A 26,592-nucleotide genomic window follows, 5' to 3' on the forward strand; every position below is an offset into this window, starting at 1 on the left:
ACTATTTTACCAAACTTTTTAACATTTTTGGACTCAAGACTACTTTTTGGGAACATTCCAATAGTTTTTTAAAAGCAAATGGGAAGGCAGAGCTGCTTTCCTTCCCTCTTGCTATATGACCACGCAGTCTGGCACCTTGCACACCCAGGAGTGCATCTGGTCAGGACTGTGGAGTCTGGGGAACTGTGGTGAGGGCCCCCTCCAGGTGGAAGTGAGGCAGCCTGTGTGTTTGGAGGAGCTGTTAGCATCACAGCAACAGCATGACCCATGTTATTCTAGTGAAAGCACCTCTTATTGTCCAGAATATTTTTATATAAAAACTAATATTTCTATTACTGCTTAGAATTTCTTTCATTTAAAAAGGAAAACTTAAGAGAAATCACTTACCTTGACAAAGCTTTTTGTTATTAAACACTGATACTTTAACTTTTGAATCTGCGATCAAGCACTTGAAAGCAAGAATAAAAATAGTTTATTAGGAAGTTTTGCCAAGAGTATTTTCCACAACTATAAAATAAAATTTCAATGCTATGGCTATAAATCTGCCCTAAATTGGTAATACTAAAATTTTTTTGGCCCTAAGGACAAAGCACTGGATTGCAAATTGGAGCAAATGCTGACACAGATTTCTCTTGTCGAGGAGTGTTTAAAGCACAGGTCGGAGTTCCATGACTTCCCGTGGAGTGGCCAGAACAGGCATCCTTTGGGGGTCCACTGGTAAAGTGGCATTTATGAGTTGGAGAAGCCCCTCTATGGCACAGCAGTGCATTCTGTAGGTAGTTTTCCAGGAGTCTTCAGTGGCACCCACATAAAATCCAGTGCCAGTGTCCCATTCTTACCTCCTTCTTTAATATAGAGCTACAAGGTCTGGTATCTGGAGCAGTGACAACAGGGCCATGTTCTGGGGCAGCCTGATGATGACCAGATTTTGATAATAAAATTCTGTTCTAGTAAAACCATACAGCCAACACAGTGCAGGGCATTTTCCCGTTTCTGCCTTTGGTGGTCTATAGTAACAAGTTTCATTTTGCAGTTCAGTTCAGCACTGACATGTTCAAAAACTTTCCACCAACCCCAAACCACTTGCTGCTGGTCATCTGTTTCAGTGTCGTTCCTTCCCTGCCCAACTGCGACTTGTTTTTGTCTGCATCAAAGGGTCATGTTCCTCCCGCGGCGGCGGTGGTGGTAGCAGGAGCACTTCATCCTGCGTGGATGCTGGTCTCGCAGTAAAACTCTGTCCCTTTTAACACTGCCTGGCATCTGAGTCCCAGAGGGACTCAGTTGACACACTGACATATCCTATTCTCCACTCCAAGGTTTACTGAACTCTATCATGCATTGTCACGTGTACCAGAATAGGGGTTAGGCGTTAAACCAAGTTGCAAATGGGCCTTTGTACTACAAAGAAGTGTAGATTAGAAAATCTCTTCAGATTTTAAAATTTCACCTCCTTTCACATACTTAACAAAAATTAATTTGGTTGAATCAATGAACCAATATTTACCATGAAGAATTTATCAAAAATACACAGCTGTGTTGTCATCCACCAGGATAACACAACCACGAGCGGGACATGAAATAGTTGGAAAAAGATTGAACTTTAAACTGTTTAGTCAACAAATATTTACTGAATGCTTACTGCTGTCATGCATTGCTAGGTTCTGAGGATATCTTAACATTTCTAGGATGTTAGTTGCTGTCTTTCTTTTTTTGTTTAATTTTGGTTTATTTTATTTTAATATATATTTTATTGATCATGCTATTACAGTTGTCCCATTTTTTTCCTCCTCTTTATTCCCCTCCACCCTACACTGCCCCTCCCCTCAGCACCCCCTCCCCTTTTTGGTGCATGTCCATGGGTCATACATATAAGTGCTTTGGCTTCTCCATTTCCTACACTATTCTTAACCTTCCCCTGCCTGTTTTGTACCTACTATTTATGCTGCTTGTTCCTTGTACCTTTTCCCCCATTCTTCCCCGTCCCCTCTGATCTCCTTTTCTATGATTCTGTTTCTGTTCTACTTGTTTGCTTAGTTTGTTTTCATTTTTGTTTTTTTAGGTTCATTTGTTGATAGTTGTGAGTTTGTTGTCATTTTACTGTTCATAGCTTTTGATCTTCTTTTTTTCTCTTAGATAAGTCCCTTTAACATTTCATACAATAAGGACTTGGTGATGACGAACTCCTTTAACTTTACCTTACCTGGGAAGCACTGTATCTGCCCTTCCATTCTAAATGTTAGCTTTGCTGGATAGAGTAATTTGGATGTAGATCCTTGTCTCTCATGATTTTGAATACTTCTTTCCAGCCCCTTCTTGCCTGCAAGGTTTCTTTTGAGAAATCAGCTGATAGTCTCATGGGCACTCCTTTGTAGGTAATTGCCTCTTTTTCTCTTGCTGCTTTAAGATTCTCTCCATATCTTTAATCTTGGGTAACTTAATTATGATGTGCCTTGGTGTGTGCTTCCTTGAGTCCACCTTCTTTTGGACTCTCTGAGCTTCTAGGGTCTCCTGGAAATCTATTTTCTTTGCCAAATTGGGGAAGTTCTCCTTCATTATTTGTTCAAATAAGTTTTCAGTTTCCAGGAGGCAAAGTATATCTACCTACACCCTCATCTTGGCCAGAAGTCCTGGGGTTTTTCTGCCTTCTTTCTATTAAAGTAAATGTATGTGTATGAGTGTGTTTATCACCATAAGGTAACTAAAACTGCTGACCTAAATTGGTTTTTCAATATAAAACTTGAAAAGAACAAGGAGTATGACAAAATTGCTCAAGAAGTTTTACCTGATATACACAAATGTCAATGCCTACTGTGAAAATGTTATCTGAATTGGATCTTTAACTGGAATGTCACATTGTAAATAGAAGAAAAACCTCAATTATTTTAGTTGTTTTAATTTAGAAAAAAGTTCCAATGAAATTCATGATCCTGAATGCTTCACTTGTTTATGTCTGTACAAGAGTCTAAACATTTTAGGAAATTCAACAAAAACTAATTCATAAAATGGCATCTTTACATATTCCCTGCTTTGTCCATTACCTTGGTAGTTAAATTTACTCTAACACTGCATACAAAACTTATGTCTACATTTAGGGCCAGAGAAATGCTGCAACAAAGAAAATAAATGGACTTTTAAAGCGTATTATCAGAAAAATCCCTATATTACACAGTGACTTAATAAGGCTCTGTTAAGTCACATTTCTCATAGTGGCAGAAATGTCCATTTTGACAAGACCAGATAGCCTCCTAAAATTAAATTCTAGGTGGTCAATCTAGATATGCAAATGCAAATACTTTGAACACCAAACACCTAAATTAATGAGAAATGCATCTATCGTATATATTTATAATTTTTAGGAAAGGCCAACAAGTGTGTATTAAATATAAGAATATGTCATGTACTAATAAGCATATGAAAAGATGCTCAATATCCTTAGCCACCAGGGAAATGTAAATCAAAACCACAATGAGACACCACTTCATACCTACTAGGACAGTTACAATCTAAAAAAGAGATAACAACAAGTGTTGACAAAGCACATGGATAACCTGGAACCTTCATACACTGTGGTGGGGATGTAAAATGGTGTAGGAACTTTGGAAAACACTCAAGCAGTTTCTCAAGTTGAACACAGTTACCATATGACCGAGCAATTCCACTCCTATGTATATACCCAAAAGAAATCACAACATATCCACACAAAAACTTGTATACAACTGTTCATAGCAGCATTATCCATAATAGCACCAAAGTAGAAACAATCCAAATGTCCATCAACTGACAAATGGAGAAACAAAATGTGGACTATACATGTAATGGAATATTATTCAGTCATTAAAAGGAAAGAAGTATTGATGCATATTATATGATGTAAATAAAGCTTGAAAACATTATCATAAATGAAAGAAGCCAGTCATCAGACTACACACTGTTCGATTTCATTTATATGAAAGGTTCAGAATTGGCACATTTGTAGAGGAAAAAAGGTGATTCGTGGTTACCTAGGGTTGTGGAGTTGGGGGAAAATGGGAAGTAACTGTAAAAGGATACTTGGTTTCTCTCTGGGATTATAAAATGTCTAAAATTAACTGCATCAATGGATGCACAATTGTGACTATACTTTAAACAGGTGAATTGGGTGACGTGAATTATCTCAATAAGGCAGTTATTAAAAATATGTCATACAAACACAGAGCTTAATGGAGCTGCATGGAATGTAGCTAACTTGGAAAATAAATAAAATATTATGAAAACCTAAAGATTTATTCAGGTAGTTAAGAAAAATAGTAACATTTAACCTAATCTTACTTTACTTACATGATCTGAAATACTATTAATTTGAAGGATGGCTAAATGAAGTATCCTATATTCTGTAATGGGATACGAAGCAAGTACTTTAATATTAGAGAGTCTAGAGGACTGTATTTTAAAAATACCTCAATGGGCATGAAATATTTTAGTTCAAGAATATTTTATAATATCTACTAATAAATTATTTTTAGATGAATTAGTAATATAGGGTCATGGTTAAAGATAATTATTTAGAAGTATGAGTTTACATTGAAAAATATCTCCCTAATTCCCGTCCTTGTTCTCTCCTTTTCTACCCAGAAGTAATCACTCTTTCCGGTATCTTACATCATCTTCCAGAGATGTTCTAATGTGCACAGGTACACTCAGTAAGAGTACCACACACACTATTCTGCATTTTAGTTTAAAAAATTGTTATTATTTAATAGATTTAATGGACATTTAAACTATTTTTTTGCCTACTGCATCAACTATTTATGCATATTTGTGACTGTATGACTGTATCTTAGGACACATTTGTATAAACAAACAGGTAAACATTTACAATTTGATAAATTACTATCAAATTCTACGCAAACAGATTGTAGCAATTGTAATGTTCAAGACAACTTGGTTTCTCATACCCATGTCAACATAGCATACTATCTAACTCCTTAGTCTTTGCTAATGGACCAGCCGAAGGTGAACCAACTCCATTAGTTCTGATTTTAATTTCTTTAATTATGAGTGAAGTTAAAACTTTTGATTTAGGGTTACGTATTTTTTCTGTGCACTCACTTTATCTATTTTGCCCATTTTTCTACGGTTTTTCTTAATGATTTAGTGGGGATTTTTCTTATTTAGAAAATTGGCCACTTATAAGTATGGAAAGTATTTTCTTTCAGTTTCAATTTTGAATGTTCGCATTTTGTTGCCATGAAGAAGCTCTTTATTTTGTAGCAAAATGTATTAGCTTTAAATTTTGTGACTTCTAAATTAAATAACTCTGATATAAGGAATTAAATAGAAATCTAAATTTCCACCCTAGATGGCTCCCGAGTTGGTCCAACACCATTTACTGAATAATCCACCTGATATGAAATACATCTTCTAAATATACAACATTCTCTTAATGCATGTTTGACTATATCCTGTTCTAATTCACTGTCTATTCTTGTATTTAGGAGGGTTAATTCTCCCCCTTCCCCAACAATCTGTTATTCTTTTCTAATATCTTACTGTTGTTCTATCTTTCCAAATACTCAAGTCATCCTTTTATTCCCCTTAATATTTAAAGTTTTCCTTTATATAGATATAGATCTTTCACATTTCTTCCCAAGTTTATTCCTAGCTCATTTACTCTTTTTTGGCTCTTATAGATGGTGTTTATCATTACATTACAGTTTCTAATTAGCTGCTATTGAAATATGTTATGAAATTTCTGATGTTGCTTTTTATTCGATGCCAACCATCAGAATACAAAATTTTGTAGTGTAGCCACTACAGCTACATAAAAAAAAGTGTCTAGAAGAAACCATGGAAGAAAATATATCAAAGTCCTGAGACTGGTTTTACAAACAAAGCGAAATGAAAAATATTCATCAAGTTTAAAATTTGATGCTATTCAGATTTACAACTATTCTATCTCATTCACAAAACAAATGAACGTAGTTCTTTATGCCATTTTTTTCTTTGTAGTGTCACCATAATATCCTGGCTGATGCTCTCAATAGCATCAACAATGCCAAAAAGAGAGGCAAACACCAGGTTTTCATTAGGTCATGCTCCAAAGTCATCGGTCAGCTTCTAACTGTGATGATTATGCAAGGTTACATTGGTGCATTTGAAATCACTGATGACCATAGAGCTGGGAAATACGTTGTGAACCTCCTGGGCAGGTTAAACCAGTGTGTAGTGATCAGCCCCTGATTTAATGTGTGACTCAAAGGTCTAAAAAAAAATGGCAGAAATATCTGCTCCCATCTAGTCAGTTTGGTTTCAAATACTGACAACCTCAGTGGACATAATGGACCATGAAGAAGCAAGAGGAAAACAGGAGAGAAAATTCTGAGATTCTTTTTCTAGAGATGAATATGAATACACTAACAAATATTTGAAACATCGCCTACAACAAAAATTACTGGGTCCCCTAAAAAAAAAAAAATCACTGAAGGAACAATATTCACACACTTAAATGTTTCATTTATCTCCGTATGTATTAGTTATGTACCCAGTAACTAATGCCAAAGAGCATTAAGAACATTAAAAATTATTTTTCTTCCGTCAGAAGGTGCCCATATATCTCTCAAGTTGAAGCCATTTTGTTCACAAAAACAGAGCAAATAATTATGCAAATAAAATACCTCAATGGGCAAAAAAAAAAAAAAAAAAAAAGTGAAGGTAAATATTTGGGAAATCAATTTTCATCCATGAAAAAAAGATCTGGGAAACAAAAGGATCTATTCTCATTAATCCTCACCAATAAAGGAGATCTGGCATTGACTTGTGACCAAATCACTAGTGAAGAGTGTTTGATTTTAAAGGCTATAATGAGAAGGGACGTTCTGCAAAGGACAAAATATACTAGAGTAACTTGATATGTTACTCTACTAAAATGTTTTATTCATTAAGTTAAAAACATACACATTTTCATGTGCTTTATTTTTTTTTCCAATAAGAATCCCTAAGACTGAGAGATTAAATGTCACAAGGTTACTAAGTAATGACTTCAAGAAACATCTCTACCTTTGGGACTTCATACCAGAGCGCATATAAGACCAAAAGATAAAATGAAAGCTTTTATTCTTTAAGGACTTCTTTTCAATAAATTTGTTAATTAAATAGATAAGACTAAATAAAGTAATTTTTAAAACAGTAAACCACACATTCATGTCTAAAGATAAAGCAAAAGCTAACCTGTGGTACAGAGGCACATTTGTTGTGCTCATGAGTTGTGGCATTATGATGGGTATATCTGGGTATCTTCCTGTCTGTCTCCTTTCCATTCCCTTCTTGTCCTGTGATGCAATTGTCCCTGACTAATTATGCTTACCTGCTTGGTACCCTGGGCCTTTCCCTAACTCAGGGGATCAGATAATTTATTCACCAAACTTGTCTCCATTTATATCACAAATAAATATGACCAAGAATACACTAAAAATATTTGAAATATTGCCTATAACAAAAATTAATACCCCCCCAACAAAAAACTGAAGGAACGATACACACATTTAAAGATTTCATTTATCTCTGCCATTTTATATACACAGTAACTAATGTCAAAGAGCACTAAGAACATTAAGAATTATCTTTCTTGCATCAAAAGTTGTCCATATATCTCTAAAGTTGAAGCCATTTTGTTTCCAGAAACAGAGCAAATAGTGAGAATATCAGTTACCTCATCTGTAAAATGGAATGAGGTAAAAGGAAAATAGAGTTAGTCTTAAATCACACATTTTCAGTGTATTCAGTTAGGAGAAAGAGACTCAGAGGTACTTGGGTGGGGGACGGAGGGGAGACTACCCTTACAATCTTTAAGTCTTGCCTTTATCTATTCAACAAATCTTATTCTTAGAAAAGAAATTCTTTACTTCATAAAAATGAGATACTATAGCCCAAGCTATCTATATTTTCTGGTAGAGTGAGAGGTTAGTACAACTTAATCTTACTGATTTGATTTAAAACATTATTATAAAGTTGCCACGGGCTGGGGTGGGAATGATCTATCAACTTAAAAAGTTATCCAGAGTTCCGTGTGATTGTTTTGACCGTTCAGGATAGTTAACTCCAAACAATTATATAAACCAGGCTATCAGAAGGATTTAGTAAAAACAAAACAAAACAAAACCAAAAAAAAAAAAAACACAACAAACCTCACCTATTTTCATGTGGCACCTGTTTTTAGTATAAGGCTAAAGTAACATTCTAGAAGAATAAAGGTATTGAAGATATGTTGTACATTAATAAAACCCAAGTATCAGTGTTTCAAGAGAGTAGTAGAAATGGAAACATGGGAGCTATACAAGGAAAGAAATCACCCATCTAATTAATAAAGCTTCAAGGAAAAAGTGACATTTCATTCCAAAACTGAAGAGATTAAAATTATCCTTTATAGTAGTCAAAAAACTATGATAAAAATGTCCTAGTGTCATTATGATTATACTTTTCATAATGCTTGGCAGTTTCCATAACTCTTTAACTTACTTTCCAACCCATGTTGCTCTTTGCTTTCTTGTCCTGCTACTTACACAGTCAAACTTTTTAAAAAAGAGTAACTAGTTTATATTTACTTCCTCAACTTTCTTTCCTGCCTCCAAGTCAATGGCTGTTCAGCCAATGCAGTATGGTTTTACATCTTATCACACTTTTATCACACTACTAAAAATAACTTCTGTAGATCATCGATAAAGTTCACGTTAATTCCAAATTTACTTTTCAGTTACGTTTACTAAAGCTTTTAGCACTGTTTACTATTCTTGGAAGTGTATTCTCTTCCTTTGGCTTCTGTATTTCTCACTGCACTTTACTAACCACCAAGAGCACTGGTGGCACAGTGGTGAGCACAGCTGCCTTCCTAACTTCCGCAGCTTCAGAGCTCAGTTCAAATGTCCATCTCTGTGTGATGTCTTCCCTGATCCAAAATGAGGTTAGGGTTCTCTCCACCGTGTTCCCACAGTATCATGCCCTATCAAAGCATTTACCATTCTTTCTTATATGAAATTTTACTTATCTGCCCAGCTAATCTGTGTATTATCTGAAGCAGGCATTTATACCTTTATTCTCTGTAGTGTTTCTAACACTTAGAATAGTGCCTGTTGTGTTCAATGAATGAATGGATGAACAAATGGTGAGTTGCCATCATCAGTTACAAGTGCAAGCAAACTTTATACTTCAAATCTTCAGTCATGATTTTCAGTTTTTAATTGGCTGAGACTAGTAGACAATACCAAAGACACTGAGAAAATTACCGGGGATATTTGTAAGCCGATAGCTTCAGTACTCAAATTACATTGAGATTTAAACTAAGGAGGAGCTGTCTATAAGAGAGCAGGAGGAAAAACGCCAAGGAGTAAGAAAATCTTGTATAGCCCAGGACAAATTATTTGCATCTCGGTATTACTTCACAGACATTTATAAACTGTAAACACTATATAAATATCAACTGGCAAAGAGAATATGTTAAAGAAAGATAATAAAATGGTCAAAACATGAATTTAATTGTCTTTTTAATACTCAAGGTAGAGTTGTGATTTAAGGAGACAGAATACATTAACTTCTCAGGCTGAAAGGTTTGAAAGAATATCTCATTCAATCCATTTGAAAGATAAAACTGAAACCTAATGAAAGTAAGTAATTTACTACCCAAAGTCAAATACCTAGTGTTAGAGGCATGATCAACACTTGAGAATTTAAAAATCAATTCAGCACTTTATCAACTAAATTATTTTAACACATGATTTTTCTATTTTTTTCAGAGTTCTCAATTAACTTTCTTTTAAAGCCTCTTTCCTAAGAACTTGTACAAGTGAACAAATTAGTTCCTAGCAAATGGGCCTCTTTAAAGATACACACATAAAACTCTATAGTGTAGCCCTGGCTGGTGTGGCCCAGTGGGTTGAGCACTGGCCTGTGAACCGAAGAGTCACTGGTTTGAATCCACTCAGGGCACATGCCTGAGTTGCGGGCCAGGCCCCCAGTAAGAGGGGTGCATGAGAGGCAACCACAGATTGATGTTTCTCTCTCTTTCTCCCTCCCTTCCCCTCTTTCTAAAAATATGTAAATATTTTTAAAAACCCTATAATTGTTAGAAAAAGCTGTTTATAGTTATAATTATTGCAGAATTAAGTGATTGCTTAGATATCTTCAAACATCTTAAGTGGTAAATTCCAAGTAACTAAATATATCTATGTCACAAATATAATTTTCCTATGGTTATTAAAAAAGTAAGGCCTTCATAGGAAGATTATGTTTATCTAAGCCTAAAACTTCTTTCCTAGACTTGCTAAAGTAAATCATCTAAATTAAACAGATTTTAAGGGGAATGTTTTTACTTAAGAGAAACAATTAATTAGTCCTAGTATCTGCTCCCACTCTGTCATGTACTTGCTGTATTTAAGAATCTCCATTAGAATGGATCTGTATCAGGTGAAAATCTTTTGTTATGAAGATCCCAAAAACTCCCAGGTGAACTAGTATTAGAGACATTTTATAAAAGCTTTGGATATATTGATATCTTTTAAAAACTTAGTTTTAAATTTATTTAATTTGGATGAAAAATAAGTCTACTCCCTGTCTACCTATTACACAATACTCCCATGGTGGTAAAATAAACTCAGAAAAAATTTAGGTGTGTAGTGACAACTTGGATAAATTGCTGCTTAAAAAAAAAACAACCAAAAAACAAACTGGGGAGAAGAGGGCTAAAACAGGCTCTTATTATTTCTTCTTTTCCTTATCCTTAATATATTAATAGGTTACTGCTTTATACAGTCCCAGACTCCCAGATCTTTCTTTGTCTGAGTAATGAAAGGTGATTTACTCTCTGAAATACAGCCAGTGCTAGCCTTAGTTTACCAGATACTCACTGAGTTAGGGTAGTTTCAGTAGCAGATCTGACAAGGCATATCCTGTGCTGATGACCTTGTATTCATTCGGCATGTTTGAGACTTTTTTACTTGGATTAATTACATGGCACTCAGTAAAGAGCTTCTCCAGGTTTCCATCAAATTACTTGCATTATTTAAACACGAAGGATGAGAGTCCAGCAATAATGCACTGCTAGAGCTCTCCAAAAACCTGGCTTTCTATAGGGAAAAGCTATGAACTGAATTAAAATAAACCAATTAAAATACATTTTTTGTTCAGAGGAAATAAATTGTATGGCTATAAATCGTGGCCAATTGCCCTGGCTGGTATGGCTCAATTGGTAGGAGTGTAGTCCCGTAAAATGAAAGGTTGTGGTACATATCTAGGTTTCTAGCTTGGTCCCCAGTCAGGGTGTGTCTGACCCACACTCTGGGTCAGGGTACGTATCTAGGTTTCTAGCTTGGTCCCCAGTCAGGGTGCATCTGGGAGGTAACCAATCAATGTTTCTCTATCACATCAATGTTTGTCTCTCTCCCTCCCTTTGCCTTTCTCTAAAATCAATAAGAATATCCTCAGGTGAGGATTAAAAAAAAAGTGTAACAAATGGAAGTATGTAAGTATGAAAGTAGCCTGAGTTTTTGTTGCTATTTTGATATTTTTTACTTTGCTTTCATCCTAGGGAGTTAAGCTATTAGTACTTTGACAGTATTACACCTTAAACTTAAGAATGAAAGTTGTACTATCTGTAGTGGTACTTTATAAGGAATAATGTTATTTTTAAAAGCTAGGTTATGTATTTTACAAATAAATTCATTTTATTAATAATTTAGTTATACCAGTTTTAAGTATACTAACAAGTAAATGACCAAGCACAACTTCCCCTACAATCATTTAAAAAATGAAATCATTACATGACTCTTATTTTATAAAACAGAATTGCTTTCTAAACTTTTTTTGAAATAATTTTTAATTTACTAGGAAAGGGGAGGAAAGAGAAACAAAAAGTATATCTTAAAATGTTTCTGTATCAAGTAGTTTATATATTACACATATCTAAATATACAGAAGTACATTAGTTCACTGTTTAAGTTACCAAGAAGCATGACATACCAAGGTTTCAACTAAACTTCAAATGGCTTGACAGAAGATAATGGTAAATACTTAGCACAATATTTTCCATTAATATAGCTGAGAAATGGTCCCTGATCTTGAAACATGTCTTAATATTTTAAAGGGAAAACAATAGGGTAAAAAATTTGAATCTATGAAACAGTATAACCAACAAAAATATTAATGTGGGTTTCCAGTCAAGATGGTGGCATAGGCAGACACGGCTCACCTCTTCACACAATGACATCAAAATTACAACTAAAATAGAGAACAACCATCACTCAGAACCATCAGAAATCAAGTTGAATGGAAGTCTGACAACTGTGGAATTAAAGAAACCGTATCCATTGAGACTGGTCGTGGAATGGGCTGGTCTCTCACTCATGTGTGGTGGATAAAAATTCGAGAGGGCTATCTCAGGAGTGAGGAGTTCCAGCCCCACACCAGGCCCCCCTGGCCCAGGCTTCCTGTGCCAGGAGGATAATCCCCACAATTTCTGGCTGCAGAAACCAGCGGGGATTGAGTCAATGGGAGAAACTTTTGGAGTCCCAAGCAGTTCCTCTTAAAGAAGTCATACACAGGCTCACCTACTTAGGCTCACTCCCTCTGAGCTCCAGCACTGGGGTGGCAGCTTGAAGGGTACCAGTTACCAGTGGCATACTGGGATAGCCTGAGGTTTCTAACATCAAGACAAGCAGAGGCCATTGTCCCTTTACTGAGCCAACCGCCCCCTCCCCCCACTCCATCCTGAGTCATGGAGCTGGCAGGCTGATGCTATATTTGAGACCCCATCAACCTGGTTAACACTGTTTGACCTACTTTGGAGATCCCCAGAGACCCCACCCTACTCAACATATGGGTCCACCCTAGCTGCTTCCCTATGAACCTCTGGTCTTGGCTCATACTTCACAACTTACTAAATCCTATCAAACAAGCAACAGCTGGCCTCAGTGAGCTCTAGACCTAGCACCAGAAGCTGCCAGATTAGTTTCACAGCTTGCCTTCACCCGGGTACCTCCAAGCCCATAACAAGTATCAGCCTTCACAAATTGCTTTATAACTCAGGAAGGGTGCCCCTGTACAAATCACAGGTTGGGGCTAACCTTGGCCTATACCACTTAGGAAACCCCACGGCCAGCACACCCAATGGACAGCTACATGCCACTTCAGAGCACCATCACTTTACCTCTGTACAGCTGAGTCTCCATGGAAGGTGGAGGTTGCTGGTAAGTGGTCACAGACAACCCTTCCAGCTGACTGGCTTGGGTAAATCTCTCCCATTGATCTGCCAGTAGCAACCAAGGCTCAACTACAAGAGGAGGGTATACTCAGCACAAATGAAGGATGCACCTCGAATACCCAGCTTGGGTGATAGTGGAGGCTGTGCTACTGGACCCTGTAGGACACCTGCTATTTTAGGTAACACTACCAAAACATGGAGTCAAAGCAGCTCTACCTAATACATGGAAACAAACACAGGGAGGCTGTCAAAATGAGGAGACAAAGAAACATGGCCCAAATGAAAGAACAGATCAAAACTTCAGAAGTGGAGTTAACAAAACGAAGAAAAGCAATCTATCAGATGCAGAGTTCAAAACACTGGCTATAAGGATGCTCAAGGAACTTAGCAAGGACCTCAGCAGCATAAAAAAGATCCAGTCAGAGACAAAGGATTCACCAATTGAAATAAAGAACAATTTACAGGGAAACAACAGTAGAGTGGATGAAGCTGAGAATCAAATCAATGATTTGAAACATAAGGAAGCAAAAATAACCCATCAGAACAGCAAGAAGAAAAAAGAATCCAAAAAAAACGAGGGTAGACTAAGTAGGCTCTGGGACAACTTCAAGAGCTCCAACATTCTCATCATACAGGTGCCAGAATGAGAAGACAAAGAGCACGAAATTAAAAATCTGTTTGAAAAAATAATGAAAGAAAACTTCCTTAATTTGGCAAAGGAAATAAACATGCAAGATCAGGAAGCACAGAGAATCCCAAACAAGTTGGACTCAAAGAAGGTCACAAGAAGACACATCATAATTAAAATGTCAAGAGTTAAAGATAAAGAGCAAATTTTATAAGCAGAAAGAGAAAAACAGTGAGTTACCTACAAAGGAGTTCCCATAAGAGTGTCAGTGGATTTCTCAAAAGAATATTTGCGGGCAAGAAGGGTCTGACAAGAAGTATTCAAAGTGATGAAAAGCAAGGACCTACAACCCAGATTACTCTATCCAGCATAGCTATGATTTAGAATGGAAGGGCAGATAAAGAGCTTCCCAGACAAGGTGAAACTAAAGGAATTCATCATTACCAATCCAGTATTACATGAAATGTTAATGGGACTTATTTAAGAAAAAGAAGATCAAAACTATGAATGTTAAAATGACAACAAATTTACAACTATCAACAACTGAATCTAAAACATAAAAACAAAAGCAAAAACAAACTAAGCAAACAACCAGAACAGGAACAGAATCATAGGTATGGGGATCATTTGGAGGGTTATCAGCTGGGAAGGGGAAAGGGAGAATGGGGGAAAAGGTGTAGGGATTAAGAAGCATAATAGGTAGGAACAAAATAGACAGGGTGATGTTAAGAATAGTATAGGAAATGGAGAAGTCAAGGAACTTACATTCAGGACCCATGGACATGAACTAAGAGGAATGGGCATTACTAGAGGGAAGGGGCATACTGGGTAGAGGGCAACAAAGGGAAAAAAATCTGGGACAGCTGTAACAGCATAATCAATAAAATATACTTAAAAAACAAAAAGAAAATCTAAGGGGGAGTATTGAAAGTACTATCAGGCATTATAGCCAAGAAGAACACTTACAAAAGGAGGCCATGCTTCTGGCATAAGGGAATATAGCTGCCTCAGAAACCCCTGCAGGGCAAGAGGGCTTAAAGATAATAGAGGGACACAGGCTAAATACCTAGAAAAGCTGTGAATCCATGGGTTGATAACTGGTCAGAAGTGGTCCCTCCAGTTCTGGGTCACTACTCTTCTCTAATAAGCTTGTGGTACAATACAAAGATCTTCTCATAACTTGTAGAGATATTGGGGACAAAAAAGTTAGTTGAAGAGGAGGTTGATAAAGGTGTGCATTTTATATGTGGGTTGTAAAGATGGAGAGTTGGACACTACAGTTATAAACCAATAATAATAGTGAAAAATATTAACGTGGATTCTGGTCAATTACTTTTTAACTTCTAAAGACTAGGCTTCAGTAACTACAATGTTCTTTACAAATACAAAGTTCTCAGATTAAAAAATAATCAATACTCATAAGAGATTTCCAATAATTTTAAAGAAGATCTTGTTCAGGCTTCATGTCAAAGCACATATTATACCTCCAGAAAAATCATTCAAATGAGAACAAACTCTCCTAAGACTAATATATGTCTTTTCTATAAATACGTGCTTTGACTACAGGATGTTTCAATGAAATGATTAAGTTATCAATCAAGATGTCAACACATTATAAAAGGCAAACCCATATAAAGTTAAGGTTGTCCTTATGATTCAGCTAATCAAAATATATCCTACAAATTTTATCTCTGAGAGAGTCTAAGATGCTAGGTTTTATCTAAATAGAAAGTGTACAAAGCTAACACTAAATATAATTAGGTGAACCTTAATTGTTTAATTATACTTTTTATAAAAAATATTCATGCTCACAAGACAACACAAACTTCTATAATCCAAAACTTGACTATATAAAATTAGTGACTCCTAATTCTTTGGTGGAAATTCTAGATAGCACTCTATGCATCCACGCAATAGAGACATGTACCCATAATTTCATAAAAATAATATTGTATTCCAGATTTATAACCTGCTTTCTTAACTACTCAATATTAACAGGAAAATTTGTCAATGAACATAGGTCTGTGCTTTTGTTTTTCATTGCTGTGTAATACTTTACAGTAGGTACGTACTATAATTTACTTAATCATATACTGAGCGACATTCTGCTGTTCCATATATAAACAATCCTAGATTAAAATCCAGGCCCATCTGGTAGAGGAAAATATATCTAGACTTAACTTGCATTTCTTTATTAGTGAGGCTGAACATATTTTTCTCTGAAGATCTTTACTATTATTTTATGAGTTTATCAGGTAAATAGGAAGAATAACCCTTTGTCTCGTGGGTTGCTTCCATCCCTCAGTTTTTAATTAGCTTTTCAACCTTGTATAATGGTTTTTAATCGCAACTTTTAGGTTTTTTTTTCATTTTAATCCTCACCCAAGGATATATCTATTGAATTTAGAGAGAAAGGAACAAGAGAAACATCAATCGGCTGTCACAGATAATCCTAAATCTAAATTATGTGGCTTGACTGGGGATTGAACGTGCAATCTTTGGTGTATGGGATGATTCTCCAACCAAGTGAACCACCTGGCTAGGGTGCCACTGTTAATTTTTATGTAGGCAAATTATCTTGTAACCCTTTGTGATTTCTAGATTTCATATCAAGCTTTAAAAGATGTTATTTTTATATCCAAGAATTATAAAAATTCATTCATGATTTAAGCCTTTCTTTTGAACTTTTTCTATCAAAATTATTGATTTACATGAAATTATTTTTATGTAATAAGGAGTGAAATAGGAATTCCATTTCATTTTAATACAAATGGCTAACCATTTTACTGAAAGGTGGTCTTTTACCTTTAGGTCTCAGCTTGAACCTCACTGCCTCAAATAAGTCTTCTTTGATAGTTCCGTATACCTCCCTTACTCCCTCCTCCAAATTAGGTGAGGTTCCCAAGTGTTACATCCTCTTGCTACTTTGTACTCCGGCCAACACCACATTACTTATTCTGTAATCACTATTTATTTTATGTTTTCCCTGCTAGAATGTAAACCCCATGAGGACTATTTTATCATTGCCATAGCCCTAGTGTCTAGAAGAATCTTATAAGCATTCAATTTCTTTTTTAAAAGTAATGAGAGTAACTTCTTAAAGATAAATAGCAGTAATAAATCTGAATTCCTTTGCTTTAGGCATATTACTTAAAGATAGATATATTGGAGTTTATAGCTTTTTGATCCATTGTAGAAGCTACCACAGAACTTTCAAATACTTCCCAGATAAACAGAATGGGAATTGAAGTATCTACTTATATTGTTGGGCATAGTAGGCTTCCAAATCTTTTTTCCTTTTAGGATTAAGTTCCATTTTAAAAGTAATATAATATTAAAAATTTGTTTTAGTTTTGCTTTTGTTTTTATTTATTACATATCTGTCCCGCAATGCTCTGCAATATATGGAGGGTATACATTTATGTTTTTATTAAACATACAAAATCAATGCTTAAACCTATTTCTTAATTTTTCAACTTTAAATGACACATTGATTGCCCTTATATTAAATAACCCTACACATAACCCTCAAAATTTGGATGAAAATTCCTGGACTTTTTCCCAGCTGACTTTTTATATATAGATTAGATATAGATATAGATATAGATAGATATATACACACATATACATTTATATATAATATATTATATATAATTTTATATTTTTTCACTAATTACATTATTTTTACAGTATATAACTTTTTTCCAATAATGATAACACTTTTTGTTTCCTAAACTTCATTATCCTGATTACTTAGACACAAATCGAACATATACATGTATTCAAATGCTCACTTTGGCCAAATCCCTCCCCCACTCACCCCCCAACTCCATGTTCTCCCATCAATATTCTCTGTACTGACAACATCTATTTTCTTCTGGTACCTGTCGTTAGTGAAGTCCGTGGTCAAAATAATTTTTATTTTTCAATTCAAATCCTTTTGCAACTGGCACATATATAGGGTTTTTTTTCCCCTTCATTTTTGAAGTTTTTAGTAGTTCCATAGAGTTTTTATCCTGGCATTTAACTTTCTCTTTTGAAATGCTATCCAGGTCTGAATTTCTTCAAGATCCTTTAATTATTACACTGTGTCCTGCTTGATTTGCACCCAACCCAGTCTTTGTTAATTTGCCCTCTGTGTCTACCATCTGCTAATTCTTTGTCCTTTTTATGTGTTACAGGCCTCTATTTTTCATAATACCTGCTGTATTTCTTGCTGTTGCCAATGTGGTTTTAGGTTCTGCAAGATTATTATCCCTTCATTCTTTTTTCAGCTCTGTGAGCTTCCCTTTCATTGTCTTCTTTTGTGTAATCAATTCATTTTTGATTCATCATCTCTTAGTGTCTTTGTTTAGTTTCCTTAAGAGGACAAAGAAGCCCCTCCTTCCAGTTATGATAGTTTTATTAAGGACTACTATGCTCAAGAACAAGAGTGGATTTTAACGTCCCATACACTGTTTACCTTGTCCCTATTTGCAAGCTCCTTCAGTTTGCTGGCTTTCCTGTACACCCTTCCATGTGAAAAACAGGCCAAAATGAAGAGACTGATTCAGTGAGAAGCACTGCAGGTCAGATACCTTGTTTAACCAGCTAACACACATTTCTGCTTCACTGACTTTGGTAAACAGCTTCAAAGCACTTCCTGGAATGTTGCTTCCCTCCTTTCCTGCAACCCTTACCCATCCTCTTGAGAAAACCGTATTGATGAAAAGAAAAACAGCATGGCACTGTGGGTTTCCCTTCAGTCCAGCCATTCCTCAGGAGGAGAAGGGCACAGTTAGAGAGCCCCCTCCCCGCCCCCGTCATCTCTCAGGTGGCCTAGATTTCTCAGCAGAGGTTACAATAACTCTTCTCTCTCTAGAGCTCTTTCTGCTCAGTTGGTATGTTTGCAGAAATATAGTTAAGCAAGCTAACACTTAGTCAGCCAACTTTCCAGAATATCTAGAGCTTATATTTTCATTTTTTTTATTGTTAGGCAGATATATACCAAATAATAAAAATTACCTTTCAAGGCAGGAACAGTTAGAGCCAAAAATCTAGGTCTGGCTGTGGGGAAGAGACTGGTTGATAGGGTACAGTATGAGCTAGTGTTTCCTTTTGAATTCTGAATGACTGGCTGTACAATCATTGTTTGCATGAAAATCAATACTTTTCCATTAGGAATTTATCTTAAAAGCCACTGGGGCTTAATATTTCATAGAAAGATCACTGTTAAATAAAGATTGCTCATTTTTACAGCAGAACGGACAGTGACTACTAAAGGGAATGAGATTTTTTGGGGTGATAAAAATGTTCTGGAATTGGTGGTGATAGTTGCACTGCCTTGTGAATATACTAAAAACCACTTAATTGTACCCTAAAACTAGTGAATTTACAGTATGTAAATTATATCTCTATAATAAAAGCTCAACAAGATAACAATCCAAATTAAAAATCAACATAATGTTTGAATGAACACTTCACATTATGAAATTATGCTCAACGTCATAGTCATCAGGGAAATGAGAAATAAAATCAAAATGAAGTGTCATTATACATCTTTTAGTATGTCTCAAATTAAAAGGACTGCAATGCACGCACGCTAACAGTACACCAAATGTTGGTTAGACTGCAATCAACTGGCCCCTCATACACTGTTAATGGAAATGTAAAATAATTCAATCATTTTAGAAAATGTGTCAATTTTATAAAAATTTAATTTCATTTACCATATGATTCAGTCATTCCACAACTAGACATTTGTCCAGGAGAAAGGAAAGGCTGTGCTTGTACAAAGACACATACATGAATGTTCCCAGCTGCTTTATTTGCAAAAGCCAAAAACTGCAAACAACCCAAATGCCAAATGTCCATCAACAAGATGGACAAACTGCAGCATATAACATTCAGAAAAAAAAGGAATTAAGTATTATACAAGAACAGCATGAGTGACTTATAAAATAATCATTATGCTAAGTGAAATATGCCAGAAAAAGAGTACATAATGTATCCTTACATTTTTATGATAATTTTTGATATAAAATAAACTATAGTGACAGAAAGCACATCAGTGATTGCTTTGATGTTTAGCAGGGATGGAGGGATTACCAAGGGCCACAGAAGAAACTTGGAGAGTATTGATTTTGTTCATTGTTTTTATTGTGGTGAGAGTTTCACATGTAAATACATGTCAAAATTTATCAAACTGTACACTTTAAATATATGCAATTTTTTCTGTGTATATCAATTATACCTTAATAAAGCTGTTTAGAAGAAAAGTACAATCTTAAAAAACCCACAACATTATGAATGTGGGTGATTCAGCTAAAACAGTTCTCTAAGAAGAAAGGATGTAGAGTAGTAAAATGCACAACTTGGGAAAATTGGGAGAGGCAGCCATCTCATAGTCAGAAGCACAAAAAAGAGGGATCATTTATGTTTGGGTTAAGTAGAGAAGATATAGCAATTACACAAACTTGAAGTGGAAAGTAATAGGTTGGAGCAAAAATAATTTCTGGTATAAAAGTAGCTATTTCTACATTCTCAGTCTTTAGTTGGGAATGTTCAGAAAAATAAAATGTCTCTAATAAATATTACTTTTTACACGTAAAAATATTTTCTAAGGACAGAGTCTCCTCATTCAGCTACAAAATCCACATGAATACTGAAGAATACATGTTTTGCAGAACTGAGTGCCTTCATGCCCACAGTATCTAGACCCACCGGGCCAGGGTGCCACCTGGTCTGGGACAGCCCCATGGCTTCAGAGATGGTGAGGGCTGGGAGCCCAAGAGAATGAAACTGCAGGACCTGCAGCATTGTCACAGGCACATTGCTAGCTTACCACCAGCATCTGTGGGAAACAAGAGGCACAAATGTTAAGACACCACATTCCTTAGAATTATGACGCCAAGAAGAGCAGGTATGTGAATTAGGTCTTGAATGAGTTGTGCCAACCTGGAAAGTTGCTCTAGTGCAGCTGGGACTTATCCCTGAAATGCTGACCTGGAGCCACTGAGACACCAAGACAATCTAGAGAGTTATGTGCAGGTGACTGAGGCCAGGGCTGCCATGGGAACCCTGCCTTGGGCAAGGACGCCAGGGCAAAGATTCTAAAATTGACTAAATAGTAGCAACTGTCAGCCTATCCCTAGGCAAAGGGAAAAGTGGGAAAGTATTTCTGGTGCATTCTAATGGTCACCCCCCATCACCACCTCTGGCCTTCATTCCAGTCCTGCGGCAGGTGCTGCGCCACCCAAACGGCATATTGTGCAGTTGAAGACTTGACACTGGGACAGAGATAATAGTAGAAGCTTCCCATGTGTCCTCTCATCACAGTGATTCTAAGGTCAGCAGGGCTGCCAGCCCCATTTTACAGCTAAAGAAACTAAAGCTCCATATGGAACTTTACAGCTTTAAACCGCCTGCCCCACAGAGCCCTGAAGCCTCAAGCAAACCGCATCTGAGCTGCAACCACTTCCAATGTCCGTAACTCCTGGTGCCCAAGTAAGAACGAATGAGAAGTCTAGGAGCCAAGACCACCGTGGTCCTCCCAGCCCTGGGACGGGAGTCCCCTGGCCCCACTGAAAGCAACACCAGGCGGCTGAACATGAGATAAGGTGTCGGGAGGACTGTGGGTCAGCTGGCCACCAGAGGCCAAAGGGCTGGCCTATGGGGTTGGGGCACAAGAGGCAAGTCCTAATTTGAACCTGGTCTACAGTCAGGACACTTTCCCTCTGTGAGGCAGCTCACAAAGTGGCAACTGCATCTCTGAACCAAATATTGAGACACAGGCTTTGACAAAAATAAATAAATATATATATTTTTTCATCTGTGAGTTAATTTGGGATATCCTAAAGAGGTTGAAGAAATCATATGCATTTGTTAATCAGTTTTATTACAAAAATAAAATTTTATCAATTCAGAAAAGAGCCCTTCAGTCCCAAACCTATTCAAATATGTCTGCCAAAAAAAAAAAAAAAAAGTGTGCCAACCACTCCCCTGTAGCCTTTGCTGGACCTGGTCTCTAGGGCGGGGCCTTACAGGTGCTGAGGCAGGCTGGGAGACAGTTGAACAGGAACAACATTTCATTTACAAAGACATTAAAAGCCATGAAGAAAACAGATTTAGGTGATGTGACTAGGGCGTGATAGGACAATATTAGTTTTCTATTGCCGTCCTAACAAATACCTCAGCCGGAGTGGACTATACCGCAAAGTGTGCGGTCATAAGTTCTGTGAGTCAGAAGCCCAAGGCGGCTTCACTGGGCTGTGCTCCCCCCACCCAGGCCCCATTTCCTGCTAATGGGGTGCTGGCACAATCTGCTCCTTATGGGAGTTCTCTTCTGTGTTTCTGCTGAAGCCATGCCCAGCTTCCAGGGGTGGCCCCCAAACCTTGGCCCGTGGTGCCTTCATCCAGCCTCAAAGCCAAAGCTGTGGGTTGAGTCCTTCCCAAGTGGACCCGCCCTCTTGACCACTTCCCACTTTCAAGAACACCTGACTACCTTGGCCTACCTGGCAGACCCAGTAGCCAAGTGGCCAGCTTACTTCTGTGACTTGTCTTACCACAATGACCTGTTGCCATGTGATACCCCACAGAGATTGGTTGGAACCTCTGTTGTAACTCCCCAGCAGGCTCAGGGAAGGGCTTTCCAAGATCTTGTCATATTTAAACTCAAACTTAGCTGTTGAGACAGCTGGCCACATGGGGAACTGGGAAAGTCATACTCAAAGGGACAGCCAATGCCCACAGGCAGGGAGAGCCAGGCTGGCTGGGATTCAGGGCAGGGCGCGTGGGCAAATAAAAAGCCCTCAGGTGAGTTGACATGCTGTAAAAACCGCTAAGATTTTTAGGCACAGGAATGGCATGATCTGATTTATATTTTTTAAATGTCACTCTGTGGTTTTGTAACTGGGGACCCTTGCCCCCGGAACTGAGGGAGGGGTGAAGTGGTATGCTGGGGTGTACAAGGGATTCTGGAGGGAAGATTCATTTTTAAAAGAGGGAAGGAACATGCAGAAAAGTGACTCCTATTGATCTCCCTCCTTCCTGGTCACGGCGGCGGGAAGTCTGCGCCCCGGACATTAGGGAGGGAAGGAGGGGAGGGGAGGGAGCTCAGGCCTGTCAGCGGCAGGCCATGCACCCCTCCCCCAGAAGGGGCCTGTCAACAGTCATGACAGTTGCCTTATAGGCCTGGGAGTGGCAGTAGGAAGAGGACAGTGTACCATGAGTAGGAGGCCTGGAGGCACTGGCTCAGAAAGATGCCTGAAATTACACGGTGACTGGAGACCAGCTAAGCCACCTACATTTAAGATACTTTTTGGTAGGAGAAGAGGTTCCTGGAACAGCCTTGAACTGAGCTGGCTGAGAGTTACAGGGTGAATGACCTCACCATGCTTTCGCTCTCCCACTGCATCCCAGGTGACCCATGAATCGCCCACAGCAGAGAGCAGCTCCCTGGCCTCTGAGAACCCATGAACCCTCTCAGGAGCCCTTGAGCTCACGCAGCTGATCTCAGACTAGGGATGTAGGACACCTTAAATTCTAGAATATGGTCTGTTTTGACTTTTTAATTCCACTCTTACAAAGAAAGCCAGGTCTGGGTCCCTTGTATATAGCTCTAAGGTGTGTAGGCACCCAGTGGGTGGCAGCTAGACCTGGTATACCCTGGGACATTTGCTGAGTGGCCTCAGACCTAGCAATGACTTCGAGTTTGAACCTGTGTTAATCTGGTGAACACCATTCATCCCTATCTGGTGACTCACTGAGAACCTTCCTCATGCAACTCAAGTACCAGCAGAGTCTGTTTTAATGGCTGACCCTAATAGGTAGAGGCAAATAGAAGCAGATGTCGGGTTGCCTTGAAACCTTTGCTGACCTGCCCCGAGGCCCAGTGCTGGTAAAAACCAGCCTTAGTGCACTGCTTGAACTTTCCTGTGCTCACCCTGGCCCAGCGAAAAACTGTGGATCATTTTGTTATTCCAAACAGGTTGTCCAGGGTCAGTCACAGGCAGAGTCTTACATTGGTTTGCACCAGAGTCCCTCCCAAAAGACCCCAGAAGCAACACACCCAGTGGCCAGCTTCAGACACCATCAGAGGAGCATCCAGTTCACTTCACAAGTGACATAGGAGGACCCACATAAACCACACATGGGAAATTTCTGGAGCACCCAGCTTAGGTGATCAAAGAGACTGTGCCACTGGGGCCCACAGAGAGCCTACTACATAAAGCCACCTTACCAAAACTGGGAGTCATAGCAGATCTACGCAATACATAGAAACAAACGCAAAGCGGCAGCCAAAATGAGTAGACAAAGAAACATATCCCAAATGAAAGCACAGGAAACACTTCCAGAAAAAAAGTTATGAAACATAAGCATGCAGTCTACCAGGTATAGAGGTCAAAACAATGGTTATAAGAATGCTCAAAGAACTTACAGAAAGAATGGATGGAGTCAGTGGGAACTTAAAGAGATAGTAAGCATGAAACAGAACATAGAAACCATAAAAAAGAGCCAGTTAGAAATGAAGAATACAATATCTGAAATAATACACTGGAAAGAATAAATAGTCAGTTGGATGAGACAAGGCATTGAATCAGCAGTTGGAAAGACAAAGTAGAAAAAAACCCCTTCCCAATCGAAGCAGAAAAAAACGAATTATAAAAAATGAGGATAGTTAAGGGAACTTTGGGACTACATGAAGTATAACAGTATCTACATTGTAGGGGTACCAGAGCAGAAGATCAAGAACCCATTGAAAGATAGTGTATGTATACATACATATATATATATATATATATATATATATTTTATGAAAAGATCCTCAACATCACTAATCATCAGAGAAATGCAAATTAAAACCATGATGAGCTATCCCCTCACACCTGTCGGAATGGCTGTCTTCCATAAACCAATAAACAAGAAGAGTTGGCAGGATGTGGAGAAAAGGGAACCTTCAGGCAGACTGTTACAGACACTGTGGAAAACAGTATGAAGTTACCTCCAAAAAATTAAAAATAAAACTGCCTTATGACCCAGGGATTCTACTTCTCGGAATATACCCAAAGAAACTTGAAAATAATTTGAAATGATATATGTGTCTTGCATTGATTGCAGTGTTTTAACCCCAAATAATTTTTAAAAATATTCTATTTATTTATTTTCAAAGAGAGATGAAGGGAGGGGCCTAACTGGGACCAAACCCACAACCCAGGCAGGTGCCCCGACCAGGTATTGAACTGGCGACCTTTCATTTTGTGGGACGATGCCCAACCCACTGAGCTACACCGGTCAGGGCTTAACCCAAATAATTGATTCCATATGATAATTGTGCTATCAGAATAAAATTGTAGAATTTACTTTCTAAAGTACTAACTCATGGGGCTGTGTCCACTATGTTGGTGATGTGTTCACTATGGGACATACATTAAAAGCAGACAGCATCATTGTTCAGGGCTGTCAGTGTCTTGCTGGGACTTTAACTTCATCTGGAAAAGAGACCAAAGGTCTAAATTTAAGGCCATGAAGTTACAATGGAAGAACTCCCTTCCTGAGGCACACACAGACGCACATACCCACATTCATACCCACCCATTCACAATCATTCATACATATTGACATTGACGTTCACAGAGTCATGCACATTTACACACATGCACACGCCTTCACACCCATGTACACACATTCACAGTCATATGCACTCTTTCATACATTCATGCACAACCATATCTATTCACACACACACACACACACACACACACACGTATTGTGGGTGGCTGGGGTAGACATCCATCACTGCTGCACCTGGCGGGCCTGCATCTGGAGTTGGTCACAGGGGGCCGTTCCTTCTGCTCATTCCTCATATCTGGGCTGACAGAAGGATCTCTTACTTGGGAAGCATCATTCGTGGTTTCCTTGGGGTTCCTTAAATTCCCTCCTGGTGCAGCCTTTCCAGCTTGAGTCCAGCATACCTGCATGCCACTCCCCCAGACTGTCAGGCCACTCTGTCAGATGATGCACAGCATGACCATCATAAATAAATAAATAAATAAATAAATAAATAAATAAATAAGAAAGGGACAGAAAGCTAATCGTGAAACCCACATTTCATAAGATTATTAAGAGTTTTTAAGAAAATGCAGATCTCTGCAGAATCTTCAAGTCCCAACCTCCTTCTTCTTCATGGATAATTTTCTTCCTTTCCTTTCTAATCATCATGTAAAATGAGTCTTCTGTGAGAGGAGAGAAAAAGTTAAGAGCCTAAATCCCGCAACAGGCTGATGGGAGGGAAGTGATGCAGCCTGGCTCCCTCCTCGGGAATGTGCCCACGAGTGTCAAGGTTTCCCCAGTAGATTCCCTCCCTATTTCCTTTCACGTGAATTTCCTTGGACAGGTCAGGGCTGTACACTCAGATGTAAGACCACGTTTCTGACACAGCACATGCCATGTGCTGCATCACTGTAGCAAATTGCAGACTGATGCATCAGTGACAGTAACAAGAAAGGCAGAATAGTTATATTTAATATGTGTCTGTCCACTGTAGTAGTAAGGGATCAAGAGGTATTAAGGAAGATGTTTCCATGCTTGTGGTTCTATTTTGTTTGTTAGTTTATTTTGTTCATTAGATTCCTCCTATAGGTGAGATTGCATGGTATTTGTCTTTCACCAACTGGCTTATTTCATTTAGGAGGGAAACATGGAATAGACTGAAAGTGACCAGAGAGGAGGGGCAGGAAGATAATGGTGGAAAGGAGGGGAA

General features: G+C 37.9%; 1 pseudogene; it reads right to left on the bottom strand.

Annotated features, from left to right (window-relative positions):
- Positions 1-578: 578 nt before the first annotated feature.
- LOC129079795 (S-formylglutathione hydrolase-like) lies at positions 579-25,810 on the bottom strand (annotated as a pseudogene).
- Positions 25,811-26,592: the final 782 nt, after the last annotated feature.

The sequence above is a fragment of the Pteronotus mesoamericanus genome, unplaced genomic scaffold (genome assembly GCF_021234165.1).
Source record: "Pteronotus mesoamericanus isolate MK-2021 breed Mesoamerican mustached bat unplaced genomic scaffold, CSHL_Meso_final contig_82, whole genome shotgun sequence".
NCBI classification, from domain to species: domain Eukaryota; kingdom Metazoa; phylum Chordata; class Mammalia; order Chiroptera; family Mormoopidae; genus Pteronotus; species Pteronotus mesoamericanus.